The sequence below is a fragment of the Arvicola amphibius genome, chromosome 8 (genome assembly GCF_903992535.2).
Source record: "Arvicola amphibius chromosome 8, mArvAmp1.2, whole genome shotgun sequence".
NCBI classification, from domain to species: Eukaryota; Metazoa; Chordata; class Mammalia; order Rodentia; family Cricetidae; genus Arvicola; species Arvicola amphibius.
In genome coordinates, this window is record NC_052054.1 from 66,752,157 (window position 1) to 66,767,232 (window position 15,076).

Genomic DNA, 15,076 nt, shown 5'->3' on the forward strand with positions numbered 1-15,076 from the left:
GGGATACAGTGGGTTATAGTATCTCAGTATCTCTCTGCACTCTACAACCCGCCCTAACCCTGGTCCGAGCAGGGGCTTTACACCGCTCCCTCCCAGCTGCCCACAGCGCCAGGCTTTGTCCCCAGCCTGTAGAGCAGGAAACTGAGGTTCCGAGAGCAGCATCGCCTTACACTAAGGCAGAGGGCGCCAGGTTCAGTGCCAGGCCTGGGTGACTCACAACCCTGACGTGGGCACCACTCAAATTTCCACTACTACTACAGCCGGCTATTAATATAGACACAACACAGCACTCCGGGGCTCTGGAAGGATCCCCAGGAAAGTGGCTGAGGTGGCTGCCCCTGAGGAGCCTGACTGGACTGAAGAAGAGTTTTCTTTGATCTTTGTCTTTTTCGTGTTCCATTAGGGAAAGCAGCAAAGGCATAGAAAGATCGCCAAGGGGCTGGAGAGATGGATCACCAGGTAAAGGGACTTGCCACCAAACTTGACAACTAGTGTTCAACCCCTGGAACCAGTACGGTGAAGGGACAGAACTGACCCCCACAGGTGGGCCTCTGACATCAACACATGAGCTGTGGAATGTGTACACACACACACACACACACACACACACAACAGCCATAAAATTAATAAAAACAAAATACTCCAGTAAAGCCAGGTGTTGTGGCCTATAATCCCAGCACTCAGGAGGCTGAGGCAGGAGGACTGTGATCCAGAGGTGGTTGTCCTGAGCTAGCGAGTTCCAGGCCAGCTTGGGATACACAGTAAGACTTGCCACAATCAAATAAACAGATCTGGCCAGGTATGGTGGTGTAGACCTTCCATGTCAGTGACTTGGGGGGTTGAGTCAGGAGGTCACAAGTTCAAGATATGCCTGAACTACGTGGAGAGTTGAATGTCAGCCTGGACAAACTGAAATACTGTCTCAGGAGAACTCAGTTAACTAATTAATTAAGTGAAATATTCCAGAGAGCCAGGCATAGTGATGCATACCCTGTACCCACAGCACTTAAGAGGCTGAGGCTGGAGGGTAATGAATGAGCTTGAGGGCAGCCTGGACAATTTAGGAAGAATATCTCAAAAGGAAAGCAAAATATGTCAGGTGGTGGTGGTGTGCGCCTTTAATCCTAGCATTTGGGAGGCAGATGCAGGAAGACCTCTTTGAGTTCGAGGCCAGCCTGGTCTACAAAGTGAGTTCCAGGACAGCCAGGGCTGTTACACGAGAAACCCTGTCTCAAGAAAAAGAAAAAGGAAAAAAAAAGAAAGAAAGAAAAGAAGAGAAGAGGAAAAAAGAAAAGAAAAGCAAAAAAGCAAGCCTGCTGGTGAAGTTAGAGTATGTCTTTAACCCCAGCACTTGAAAGGCAGAGGCAGATGGATCTCTGTGAGTGCTGGGATTAAAGGTGAGCGCCACCACCGCCCGGCAACTAGAGAGGTTTGGAGACTCTGAGAAAGCACAAAATGCCCCTAATATGAGCACATTTATGCTTTTCTTCATAGAATAATAAGTTATAAAACAAAGCACAAGTCAACTACAATTTTGCTATCATTTACATATTGAATTTTTTTTAAATGTGTATTTGTTGTTTTGCCTGCATATATGTCTCTTTGCACCATCTATGTAGGCCCATTATCACCATTTAACCACATTGCTGTCCCTTAAAACCCACCAAGAGCCAGTGTGCATTCAACACCACCCTCACAGCTCCTTTAAATATCCTAGTTAAGGCAGAAGCCCATACATGGCAGAGCTGGGGAGATGGCTCAGCAGATAATGATACTGGCTGCCCAGCTTGACAACTTTAGTGTCATCCCGCCCTTGGAAGGAGAGAACTGACTCCCACACGTACGATTAGCCTCTAACCTCAAGATGGAGCCCATGTGCATATATATATATATATATATACATATATATATTGTGGCTCATATTTTTAGATCCAGAATTCAGAAGGCAGAGTTGGGCAGATCTCAGTGGATTTCAGGCTAGCCAGGGGTACACAGTGAGATTCTGGAATTTTTTTCTTTTAAAGAAAATTTAACTTCATTCAGTACTGGAAACATGGCTCAGCAGTTAAGAGCACTTGCTGTTGTTGCAGAGGACCTGGGTTCGATTCCCAGCACCCACACCCACATTCATATACTCAGTTGCAGGAAATCCAACACCCTCTTCTGCCTTCTTCAGGCATTCTCACGCATGTAGCAAACACATGTACAGACACACATACATACACGCACACACTCACACACGCATTCACTCACATACACATTCTCACTCACACATACACTCACTCTCACACACTCACACTCATTCACTCTCTCTCTCTCTCTCTCTCTCACACACACACACACACACACACACACACACACACACACACCTATCTTCATAAATGACACATGCCCTTACACGTCTTTTGGGAAACCTCCAAAAAGCTGTTTCCTTTGCACTATTTGACTTTTCTCTCTCATGAGTCTGTGTTGCTTATGAAAAAATCCAAACTAGCGGAAGATGACACGAGGATAATATTACGCCCTTGACGACAGGTCCTGGGCACTGTACTCTCTTTTTCTTAATTTATTTTATCCAAGAGCTTGTGAAGCCCGACACGCACTAGTGATCGGAACGATATTTCTCAGATTACTGGCAGGGAAACTGAGTCATGGAGACACAGTCACTGGTCACGGACACGAAGTGTCAATATTCCATCTGGTCTGCAGATGCCAGGCCACTCTCTGGCTCCCATCCAGAGGGCTTCTGTGGATATCTCCAGGCTTACCCATGCTCTCTGGCTCAGGGGATTTAGGGTCAGTGGTGTGAACCTGGGCTGCAGGGATGGCAGTCACATTCGTTCAGTTAGAACAGAAAGGTCAGGCTAGAGAGGTGGCCACCTGGGCCTGCTGGGAGGAGCCAGGGAGGGGCCCCCTCAGGCCCCCAGCCTGTCACAGCCCTCCCCTCAAGCTCACTGATGATCCGGGGAGCTTTGCACCTCCCCATTTAGCAACAACTGCTTCGCGGGGTCACCCAGAGTGACCTCAGCACACAGGTGTGGCAGGGGAAAGTCCAGGCCTGGCACTAGGGTGTGCACACATACACACACAACTCCCCTCTTCAGAGTTGAGCTCTGGGAACCAAGCCTTCTTCCTCCAGTCCTCTGGCCTGCCAGCTCCAAGGGCTCCTCCTGGGACCCTTTCCTGACTTTGTTTTTTCCTGTCGATCTTTGAAACTCTGATGAATGTGCCTCCGCCTCAGGGTCCTTCCATCTGATGTAGAGGTACTTGCAGCTCCTGTTCAGAACATTGTTAAAGAGACACTTGAAGGGCTGGCAAGATGGTTCAGTCCGTAAGGTTGTTTGCTTCAGTTCTGACAGCCTGAGTTTGATCCCGAGGACCCACAGGGTGGAAGCAGATCACCAACTCCAGCAAGTTGTCCTCTGATCTCCACATGTGGGCCATGCCACACAGGCACACCCCATGCTAAATAAATCAATGCAATAAGAGACACAATTTCTCAAATAACCGAAGCCCTTTGTGTGCTTTTTCCTCTTCAAATCTTGCTGTTTCTTCCCAGAGGCAGCCACTAGCTTCAGTGAGGTGCCTGCTACCCTTGACTTTAAAATGGAAAAAAGATTTTGCTCCATTTTGCTCCATGTGTATAAATCCATCACTGCCATAGGGTGTCATGTTGCCTGTTTTTCAATTTTGTATAAATAGCATCCTGTTTTGACCTTCTGTGACTTGCTTTGACCCTCAGCAGCTCAACAAAGCACTCATGAGTTGAGTTTCCTCCCTTCCAAGCAAGTCTCCCAGTCTGGCATGTGACACACTGTCTCCGATGCACTGTTTGCTGAGCATGGACGCGGGAGGTTCCAGCCTCATAAGCAGGGGTGGCGGCACTGCCTGAACGTGTTGCTGCCTGTTAATGTCGTCCCCCATTTCAAGAAGCGACACATTTTCACTCGCTCTGGCCTTGACGGAGAATTCCTCAGTCAGAGGAGAAAGAACGTGCAGCTTTCTTGGGCATTGCCACACAGCCCTCCCATCTGACTTTAGATTTTCTATTATGACTCTTTGAGGTCATAGGCCCACTTGGCAATCTGAGGAAAGCTGAAGGTTGTTGCATTCTCTAACAAAGAGCCGATAAGCAGGACGAGTGGCCCTTCAGGACTTGACATGTGAATGACCCAACTTGAGAATCCTGGAAAATAGACCTTTGCTCTATTTTCCCAGACCAAAGGTCCAACTTTGATTAGCTGGAAGGATGGTTCAGTGGTTAAGGACGTTTGCTGTTCCTGTAGAGGACCTGAGTCTTGGGTGCCCTACAACAGCCTGTGACTCCACTCTAGGGGCCCAATACTCTCTTCTGGCCCTTGCAGGGATGGACCCACCCTCCAATCCCCTACTTCCCCACACAAAAAACAAATCTTTGCAAAATGATAACAATAATAATCGACTAATAAAAGTGGGCCGAGAACTGGATAGTGGTGGTGCACACCTTTAATCCCCACATTCAAGAGGCAAAGGCAGGTTGATTTCTGTGAGTTCCAGGCCAACCTGGTCTACAAAGTGAGTTCCAGGAGAGCCAGGATTGTTACACAGAGAATCTTTGTTCAAAAAAAGAAAGAAAAAATGGGTTGAGGAAATAGTTCAAATGTTTGTTTGGCAAGTGTTCCATCCCTAGCACCAATAATAAGACAAAAAAAGGATAACAAAAATACTATCAAGGTTTGTTTGTTTAATTAAGACTGTGTTACTCTGTAGCCTAGGCTGACCTTATGTGATCCACCTGTATCAAAATCAAAAGAAAACAAACAGTAACAAGTCTGTGTTAGACAAGCTCTGTCGGAGAGGAGCTGGATGCTGCTGTCTGGAGTTCAGTGTCAATGAAGCAACAGTATCTATTTACCGGTCAGTGAGGTGGCTCAGCTTGTTTACTTGCCAGCAAATCGGATGACCGGGGTTCAACCCCTGGGACCCACATGACTTCCAGGAGTTGTCCCCTGATCTCCACACATGCACTGTGGCACACCAGTGCCCACATATTTACATATGCACATACAACCAATAAACAAGTAAATGTAATAACATTAGAGAAGTAAAAAATGTGTATTGGTATTTATTTATGTGTGTGTACACACAAGCCCGTGCGTGCCTTAGCATGTATATGGGGAGTCAGTTTTCTCCTCCTCTGTGGGTCCTGGGATCAAGCACAGGTTGTCACCTTGGTGGCAAGCACCTTTACTGGATGTGCCGTCTTACTGGCTTCTAACGATATATATTTGAACAAAGACCCACAAATAAACAAAGCTGTGTACTGACTGGCTGATGAAAATGTAGCCACTCTTTTGGGAACCTGACTCTCACCTTCCCTCAGGACAGTGGTTCGGTCATGGCTCATTCTGTATTCTGGGCAATTTTATAGACTACAACTGCCGCAGGGCGATGGTGTAGGTCTGTAACCCAAGCACTTGGGGGAAGGTGGAGGGAGGCAGGAGGATTAGAAAGTTCAAGGCCATTTTGTGAGACCGTGTCTCAAAGGGAAATGTAGTAGCCTTTAATCCCAGCACTCGGGAGGCAGAGACAGTCCGATCTCTGTGAGTTCGAGGACAACTTGGTCTACCCAGCAAGTTCCAGGACAGGTTCCAAAGCTACAAAGAAACCCTGTCTTGAAAAACCAAAATATAATAATAATAATAATAATAATAATAATAATAATAATAATAATAATAATAATGTGTAAGATCCCAAGATTGCTCCCCAACTGGACACGCATGGATACACATACACATTCACGGTGGTTGTGCTAGGGATGTAGCTCAGCAGTAGAGCACTTGCTCCATCCAGCATGTGTGAAGCCTTTAATACCTAGTATTGGAAGAAACCCTCCAACACACACATATTTTTGGGATACCAGATCTTATGTAGCCCAGGCTGACCTCCAACAATGACCCAGAGCTTCTAATCCTCCTGCCTCTGCCTCCTGAATGCTGGGATTAAAGGCGTGAGCCACAATCACCCCGCCAGCAGCAAGTGCTCTTACGCACTGAGCCATCTCTCTAGCCCTGTATACCTGTGGGATTTTTGTTGTTGTTGTTTTGATTTTTGTTAATGTGGTACTATGGATCAAATCCAAGACTTAGTGTATACTAGGCAAGCACTCTACCAGTTGAGCTATGTCATGCTAATTTTACTTTATATATAGCATCTACATCTTGGCAGGGAACATCCAGGGACCAGAGATGCCACTGTAGTCTAGTTAGGATATTTTTAGAACTCTGGAAACCACAGACTAGGAACTGATGTCATCTTCTGTTAAAGAATATTAATTAAAGGTGTATTACATTTGTTTATGCTGTGGAATATTTGTTTAATGATGCAAAGATGTATTGCATTCTTTTATGTTGAATTTGTTTAACTCTATGAAGCTGTGTTGCTCTGCCTGTCTAAAACCTGATTGATCTAATAAAGAACTGAATGGCCAATAGTAAGGCAGGAGAAAGGATAGGCACGGCTGGCAGGCAGAGACTAAATGGGAGGAGAAATCTGGGGCGGGGGCAGGGCGAGGATTGATAAACAAGAGAAGAAGGAGAATGAGAGAGGACATCAGGGCCCAGCCACCCTGCTACACAGCAAGCCACAGAGAAAGAAGAGAGAGAGAGAGAGAGAGAGAGAGAGAGAGAGGGAGAGAGAGAGGGAGAGAGAGAGGGAGAGAGAGACAGAGAGAGAGAGAGAGACAGAGAGAGAGAGACAGAGAGACAGAGATAGAGAGAGACAGAGAGATACAGAAATAGAGAAAGATAAAAGCCCAGAGACAAAAGATAGATGGAATAATTTAAGAAAAGCTGGCTAATAACAAGCCAAGCTAAGGCCGGGCATTCATAAGAAGTAATAAGCCTCCATGTGTTTTATTTGGGAGCTAGGTGGACCCCCCCAAAAGAGTAAAGAAAAAAAACAACCAACAACAATCTTCAGCTTCAGGGGGCTTCTCTCCAGAACCCACCCTCTCCTAAATGGACTGTCACCTCAGCCTTTACCCATCTCCAGCCTGTTTCCTGGGATGGCCCCCCATAACCCCAAAAGGGCATCGTTCTGATGGTCTCTGACTTGGTCCCTCCTCTTCTCCATAGCCTCCCCTGGCTCCCCACTGCTCTTGGAAGAGTTCAAAGCTCCCCACCCCAGCCCCAAATCTCTCAGGAGCTGGCACCTGCTCGGTCTTATCGCCAGGCTCACCCCATCTCACCCAACACCCCAGTCACACGGAAGGTTTCAGAGTGCCCAAAGCACGCCGAGTTCTCGCGCCCTGTCTCAGGAAGCGTGTGTGGAATGAAGAGACAGACCAATGGCCAAATACAGTGGGTCTAATGGTTGCATAAATCCTATGTGATTAGCAATAATTCTAGCTGGTATTTACTGAACTCTGCGTCTTACCAGCCCCTGTGTTAATCCTCACAGTAGCCCCAGGGAGGTCGGTCCTATTCTTAGCTGGGTTTCATAGTTGAGGAAAGAGAGACTTGTGGAGATTAAGTCTCCTGCTCCTTGTCCTGCTGGGGGGTCAGTGGCAGAGTTGGGATCTCCCATGCAAACCCTTTGCACCTCACACCCATGGCAGAAGTTTGCGAACCAGAAGCTATGGGCAGAAATATGTCAATCAAGGTTACTGTTTTCTCTCTCACTTCCATTCAACCTCAATAAGTTGAGTCAGGAGTAGGGGCCCTGGCCTCAGGCGACAGCAGACAGATTCCATTTTTGCCCTATGGGTGTCTGCAAAGTATGTAGACAGGACTGTTGCTGATTACGAAACCGAGTGTACTTGATCGAACAGAGGTGGCAAAGTCAAGCCCAGAGTAGCTCTCAACAATCCTGATGGGACAAGAAGAAGGGAGGAAGAGGTGTTGAGCAGAAACTGTGTGACAAACAGGAGCAGGGTGCGAGGTCACCGCAGCAGGGACTGGGTTCTTATCAGACAAAGTTAAACAGCTACTGAACACCCACCCTACTGCTATCGAGTGGTGCGGGGAAATCTGGGATACAGCCCAGACAAAGCCAGCAAGCAGCCCTCATGGAGATCTACACACAGGCGCTCTGCAGGGAGAGGAAACAGACACTGGGCGGTGGTGTTCATCCATTACCTCAGCATTCGGGAGGTTGAGACAGGAAGTTCTGCAGCTCAAGGCCAGCCTGGCATACTGGGTGTGTTAAGGCTAACCTGGGCTACTGGGCATGACCAAAACAAACAAACAAACAAACAAACAAAACAACAAACAGGAACAAGACTACAGAGACAGGGCTGGGACTGTAGCTCACTTGGTAGAGTGCTTGCTCAGCATATGTGAAGCCCTGGGTTCAATCCCAGCATTAAAAAAAAATGAGGCATGAGCTGAAGAGATGGCCCAGAAATTAAGACTACAATGTTAAGCCTGGAGAGATGGTTCAGAGGTTAAGAGCACTGACCGCTCTTTTAGACGTCCTGAGTTCAGTTCCCAGCAACCCATGGTGGCTCACAACCATCTGTAATGAGATCTGGTGCCTTCTTTTAGCCTGCAGGCAGACATGCAGGAGAACACGGTATACATAATAAATAAATAAAACTTAAAAAAAAAAAGAATATGTGTTGCTCTTACAGAGGGACCTGGGTTTGGTTTCCACAAGGCAACTCCCTACCATCGTAACTCTGGTTCCAAGGAAGCCCTCTTCTGACCTCTGTAGGCACCAAGCATGTATGTGGTGCCACATACATGCCACATGTGCAGGCAAAACAGTCATGCACGTAAAATAAAAGAAGTAACTCTTTAAAAAAACAAAAACAAAAACAACCAAAGACCAACCAGACACAGAGACACTCACTTGTAATCCCAGCACTTGGGAAGTGAAGGAGAAGGATTAGGAGTTCAAGGCCATCCTCAGCTCCTTAACAAGTTCAAAGACAGTCAATAAAAACAAAAAACAGACAGGAAGCTGAAGATGGGTGTGTGTGTGTGTGTGTGCGCGCGTGAGAGAGAGAGAGAGAGAGAGAGAGAGAGAGAGAGAGAGAGAGAGAGAGAGATTTAGTACTTCTTTTGTGTCTAATGAGAAAATTCTAGATGTAACTATAGCGATGGTTATTGGTTGAGCTCACACCATAGTGACAGACTCTAATGAAAAGGGCGTGTGGGAAGCCACCGACCATATTAAACGTTTAGCCTTTCATTAATTGATTTTGATTCTTTTTTTTTTTTATTGTGTGCATGTGTAAGGAGGCAGCATGTGTAAGTCTGAGGGAGTCAGTTCTCTCCTCCACCATGTGGGTCCCATGGCTTGAACTCAGCTCTCCAGGGCGGCTCCAGGAGCACCTTCACAGCTCAGCCATTCGCCTGGTTTACTCTCTGTGTCCGTGATAAAGACCATGGCCAAAACCAGCTTGGGGAGGAAAGTGTTTATTTGCCTTACATGTCCCAAGTCACAATCCACTCAAGGAAGCCAATGTAGGAACTCAAGCAGGAGTTTGGATGAAAGGCCTGAAGCAGAGGCCATGGAAGTGCGTTGTCTACCAGCTTTCTCAGCCCGCTTTCTTACACAGCCCAGGATCACTTGCCCAGGGGTGGTACCACAGTGACTTGGGCCCTCCTGCATGCAGCCTTAATCAAGAAAACACCCAGCTTGTATCGAGTGGACAGAATTCTAGCTGTGGCGCTCACCCTGCCAGCTTTCTTTGTCTATGGTTTTCCAAAGCAGGGTTTCTCTGTGTAGTTTTTGGAGCCTGTCCTGGAACTCACTCTGTAGACCAGGTTGGCCTCGAACACACAGAGATCCACCTGCCACTGCCTCATGAATGCTGGGATTAAAGATGTGTACCACCACCACCTGGCTTCATTTCAAAGTTTTAAACCCCCCCCCCCATATAAAAGTATTATCTTTAGGACTAGCAAGATGGTTCAGTGGTCAAGGTGCTTGCCATCAAGTTGACCTGAGTTCAAACCCCAGGTCCCATGTGATAGAAGAAGAAAAATGACTCTTGCAAGTTGTTCTCTCACCTCTACCTGTACCATAACACACAAACCTACATACAATAAATAAATAAAATTAGTAAAAAAAATTCAGTGATCAATTTCAGCTTTTTTTGACCTGTGATTTTCTTTTTTCTAAAAAAAAAATAAAGATTGTATATATGTATGTATTTTCACAATACTGAGGGTAGAACCCAAGGACTTCCACATGCTAGGCAGGGGCTCTAACCACTAAACAACACCTCCAGCCCCTCACTGGAGGATTCTAGGCAGGGGCTCTACCACTGAGCTCTGCTCTTGGGTTTGCTCTTTTGAGACAGGTTCTCACTATTCAGCCACGTTGGCCTTAAACTCCCAGTCCTCTTGCTTCTGCCTCCCTAGTACTGAGATTTACAGGTGTTTATTACTATGTTCAGCCACCCCCTGGTCTGTTTGAGCCTCACTTACCTCTTCTATAAAGTGGGGCGTAGGCTAGTATACAGCCCTCACCTTGCTCATTTGCTGTCCATTTACTATGTGTCTGATGCTGAGGACACCGTGAACCACACGTGGTCTCCAGGGCCCAGAGAGAAGTGGGGAGGACATGGTGAACCACAGTGGTCTCCAGGGCCCAGAGAGAAGTGGGGAGGACATGGTGAACCACACGTGGTCTCTAGGGCCCAGAGAGAAAGGGTGGAGGACACAGTGAACCACACCCAATTCTGTGTGGCCCTAGGACTGAGGTTTTAGTGTCCTGATACCTCGCTGGCTATGGGATGGAACTGCTTTCGGTTTCAGAGGCCATCTGAGTTCCTTGCTATGTGGCATAGTATGTGCACCTCCAAGGTCAACAGCAAAGACCTCCCACGGGTGAAATCATCCTCTGGCCTCAGGAAGAGCCTGGTTCCTTCTAGGAATTCATCTGACCAGGTTAGGCCTACAGATAACCATCTCCCTTGGTTTCAGGGAAGCTGGTTAGTGTCGCCTGCCAGGTCCCCCTACCACTGCACCTAGGAAGCATCAGATGGAATAAATGACTTTAGAGATTCTAGGGATCAGCTTACATTTCTGTCACATGGGGGAAGAGCAGAGGACAGGGGTGGATCGTAGGTGGGAGTGAGAGCATTTGGCATTTACAGGGAGGCCTGCAGGGAATGGTAGGGCTGCTCCAGGCAGAGAACTGCCCATCAAACCTCAGAGAGGTGAGAGCTGGGCTGTGCCAGAAATGGACAGAAGCAAGGAGACAGGCAAAGTGAGGTCCCTGTCCCTGGAAGCTTGCAGGGCAGTGACAGTGACCCAGGAAAGCAGCTGGGTCTGCCGGCTTGGAGCTAACAACCTGGACACATCCTTTCCCCTTCTCTTTCCTCTCCCACTGTACTGTCTCTTTTGTATTTCCCCATCCTCCTGTGTATGTGTCTCTCTCTGTGTCTCTATCCCTCTCTCCACCTCTATCTCTTCCCAGCTTTCTCCTCATCTCTCCATCTCTCTGTGTCTCTGTCTGTCTGCCTGCCTCTCACTTTCTCTCTCTCTTCCTCCATATCTGTCTCTCTCATTGTCTCTGCATCCTCTCATCTCTTCCCTCTCTCACCTAGTCTTTGCCCACTTCTTCTCCTCACGTCCCCTCCTGCTTCCACCCTGATTTCCCTTCTCCTCCATACAGTGCCGGGTGGGAGCCGAGGGTGCCGCAAGATTATTTGCCCAGTCGGTTCCCTGCCTGGCACCGTGTGGGCAGTAGCAGATAAGGCTTGGGGAGGCTGGGGGCGCTGCCCAGTCGCATTCCAGAGCCAGTCGGGAAGAGGCACAGCTCTCGCGCCTAGGGGCCTGGCAAGTTACTGTTCCTGCAGCCTCTGCTTCCCCGGAGTGAAGTGTGCAGGGTCTGGATCACTGTGGTCTATCTTCCTGTGTGCACCCGCATCACAACAGGTAGGCTCCAACAAAATAAATAACGTGGAGCCGAACCAATGTTATTCAATCTATAACAAATCACCCTACCTATAAAACACATCTCTCAACCCATAAAACGTGCCCTCGAGGCAGCTTGATGCCCAGAAATGAGCGAATGAATAACTAAACCAGGACATGGGATGGAGGGACAACACTTCCTTCTACAAGAGACAAAGGATTGTTCTAGCAAGGTCCATCTCTGCCAGGGACTTACTTGCCACTCCTTTCTTAACCAGTGTGTTCTTGTTTAGTGATTTGTTTAAGGAGACTAGAAGCTAGGCCACCATGGCTGGTGCTGTGTATGATCCCGGTATTCAGGTGAAGTAGGAAGATGGAACTGGAGACCAACCTGGGCTACATGGGACTGAAACACAACAGTACAAAAACAAAACAAAATCCCAGTGAGGAGGCATGTGTCCGTAATCTCAGTTTGGGAGGCAGAGGCTGAGGAATTCAAGGCTAGCCTTGGTTATGTGAGACTTTGTATCAAACAAAACAAAATAAAGAGTATAGGCTAGGCCTTGTGGGGAAGACTTGGTCCAAAGTTCAAGGCCAGTCTGGGCAAGTTAGAGGTTCTGTCTCAAAATAAATAATGAAAAGACTCTATAGAGATGGCTTAGCAGTTAAGAACACTTGTTGCTCTTGCAGAAAATGGAAGTTAATAGAGATAGGGAGACAGGAAAGAGAGACAGAGAAGAGGAAGAAAGGGAAGGGGAAGGATAAAGAGACAAAAATTGGGCGGTAAAGAGAGAAACAGAGATGGAGATACAAACTGGAAACAGAGACAGAGGCAAAGAGGGGGCACAATCACCTGTTACTCCAGTTTCAGGGGATTGATTCAGCGCCCTCTCCTGGTCCCCTTGGGTAGCCACATCCACATGCTCACACACAGCCACATATACACAAAATAAAAATAAGGTCAATATTGTTTTAAAGTGAGAGGTGGGGATATAGCTCAATGGTAGAGTTTTGGTTTAGAATCCAGCAGCAAAGGTCTGGAGATGTCCCTCAGCAGTAGGATGCTGCTCTGGGCTCTAGGTCTAAAGGAGTAGAGTTTGGGGCAGTAAGATGGCTCAGCCATAAAGGCACTTGCAGCCAAGCCTGATGATCTGAGGTCAACCTCAGAGACTCCCAAGGGTGAAAGAGAAAATTAACTGTTGTAAGTTGTCCTCTGACCTCCACACCATGCTGGGGCATGCATGCCCATATACTTGGGCATACTTGCACACACACACACACACACACACACACACTCACACACACACTATAAATAAATAAATGTAAAAAATTGAAAAGATATGACACTATGATCAAGGCAACTTATAGAAGAAAGCGTTTACTTGGGGCTTACAGTTTCAGAGAGTTGGAGTCAGTGACCATCATGGAGGGGAGTACAGCAGCAGGCAGGCATGGTGCAAGAGCCTACAACTTAATCTACACCGAGAATGGCGTGGGTTTTTGAGATTTCAAAGCCCACTCCCAGTAACACAACTTCTTCAACAAGGTCACATCTCCTGATTCTTCCCAAACAGTTCCACCAACTGGGGGCCTAAATATTTAATATATGAGCATAGGGGGACCATTTTGAGTCAAATGACCACAATTTCAAATTCCTCTAAAATACATTTTTAAAAAGTATGGTGGGTGGATGATGTTAGACAGATGCAAAGGGACAATAAAGGGATGGATGGGTAAACAGATAACAGATGGGTGAATCAGGGTGTAAATGAATGGGTAATAGATGGACGTCAATAAATGATGGAGGGATGAAGATGGTGAAGGGATGGGTGCATGATGAATGCAGGAATAGCCATCACAAATGGAGAGATGAGTGGTGGATGGATGGGTAATAAATGAATGGATGTCAATAGACAATGACGGAAGCATGAATAAAGGATGACGGATGGATGATCAATACAAGAATAGCCATCACAGCCGGGTGGTGGTAGCGCATGCCTTTAATCCCAGCACTTGGGAGGCAGGGGCAAGTGGATCACTGTGAGTTCAAGGCCAGCCTGGTCTATAAGCGCTAGTTTCCAGACAGCTAGGGCTATTACACAGAGAAATCCTGTCTCGAACAAAAAAACAAAGACAAAAAAAGAAAAGGAAAGAATAGCCATCACAGGGGGCTGGAGAGATGGCTCAGAGGTTAAGAGCATTGGCTGTTCTTCCAGAGGACCTGAGTTCAATTCCCAGAAACTACATGGTGGCTCACAAACATCTGTAATGAGATCTAGTGCCCTCTTCTGACCCCAGACATACATGCAGGCAGAACATTGCATACATAATAAATAAACAAATCTTTAAAAAATATCCATCACAAATGGATAGGTAAGACAGATGATAGATTGACGGAGCAGTGAATGACGGGTAGGTGATGAGAGCTGGGTAGCTGGCTGGGTGAGACACAGGTGTCAATGGGCAACAAAGAGATGTCTGAATGAGTGGGTAACTGAAGAAGAGGTGATGACCGATGGATAATGAACATATGGGTAGAAAAATGACTGCATGATGGTGGGTGGATAGTTACGGATAGATATGATGAATAAATGGAACAATGGATTGATTTACTCAGAGGCAAGCATGGAAAAATACTAATTTTGGACTCGAGGATACTAGCATACATTCTTTCAATTTTCTATTTGTTTAAATTTTTCACAAAACCATGGTAAACAGAAAAAAGAAAGTCATATCCTTCTGGCTTCTGCACGAAGCATTCCACCACTCCCTATTTCACGTCAACGAAAAGATTTGAAAGTGTCCGTATTAATCCTCCCATCACCCCCCAGATCTCGCCTTCTGCCTTGCCTTCCTCCCACTCCTTTGGTTTTTAGGTTTATTTATATCTATGTGTTTTGCCTGCATGTATGTATGTGCACCACATGTGTCTGGTGCCTGTGGAGGTCAGAAGTCATGGTATCCCCTGGAACTGGAGTTATGGGTGTTTGTGAGCTGCCATGTGGGTACTGGGAGCTGAACTAGGGTCCATTGTAAAATCCACAAGTTCTCTCAACCACTGATCCATCTCTTCTGCCCCCACCCGGGTCTCTCCACATTTTTCCCTCAGGAGCCAAGTTGGTATCCTTGCTCCTTGACCTCATCAGCCACATCTGTACCCCAGAATCTTTGTACAGCTCTGCTTTCCTTCTAAGACACATCCCCAGTGACTGCTGTGACTTGCT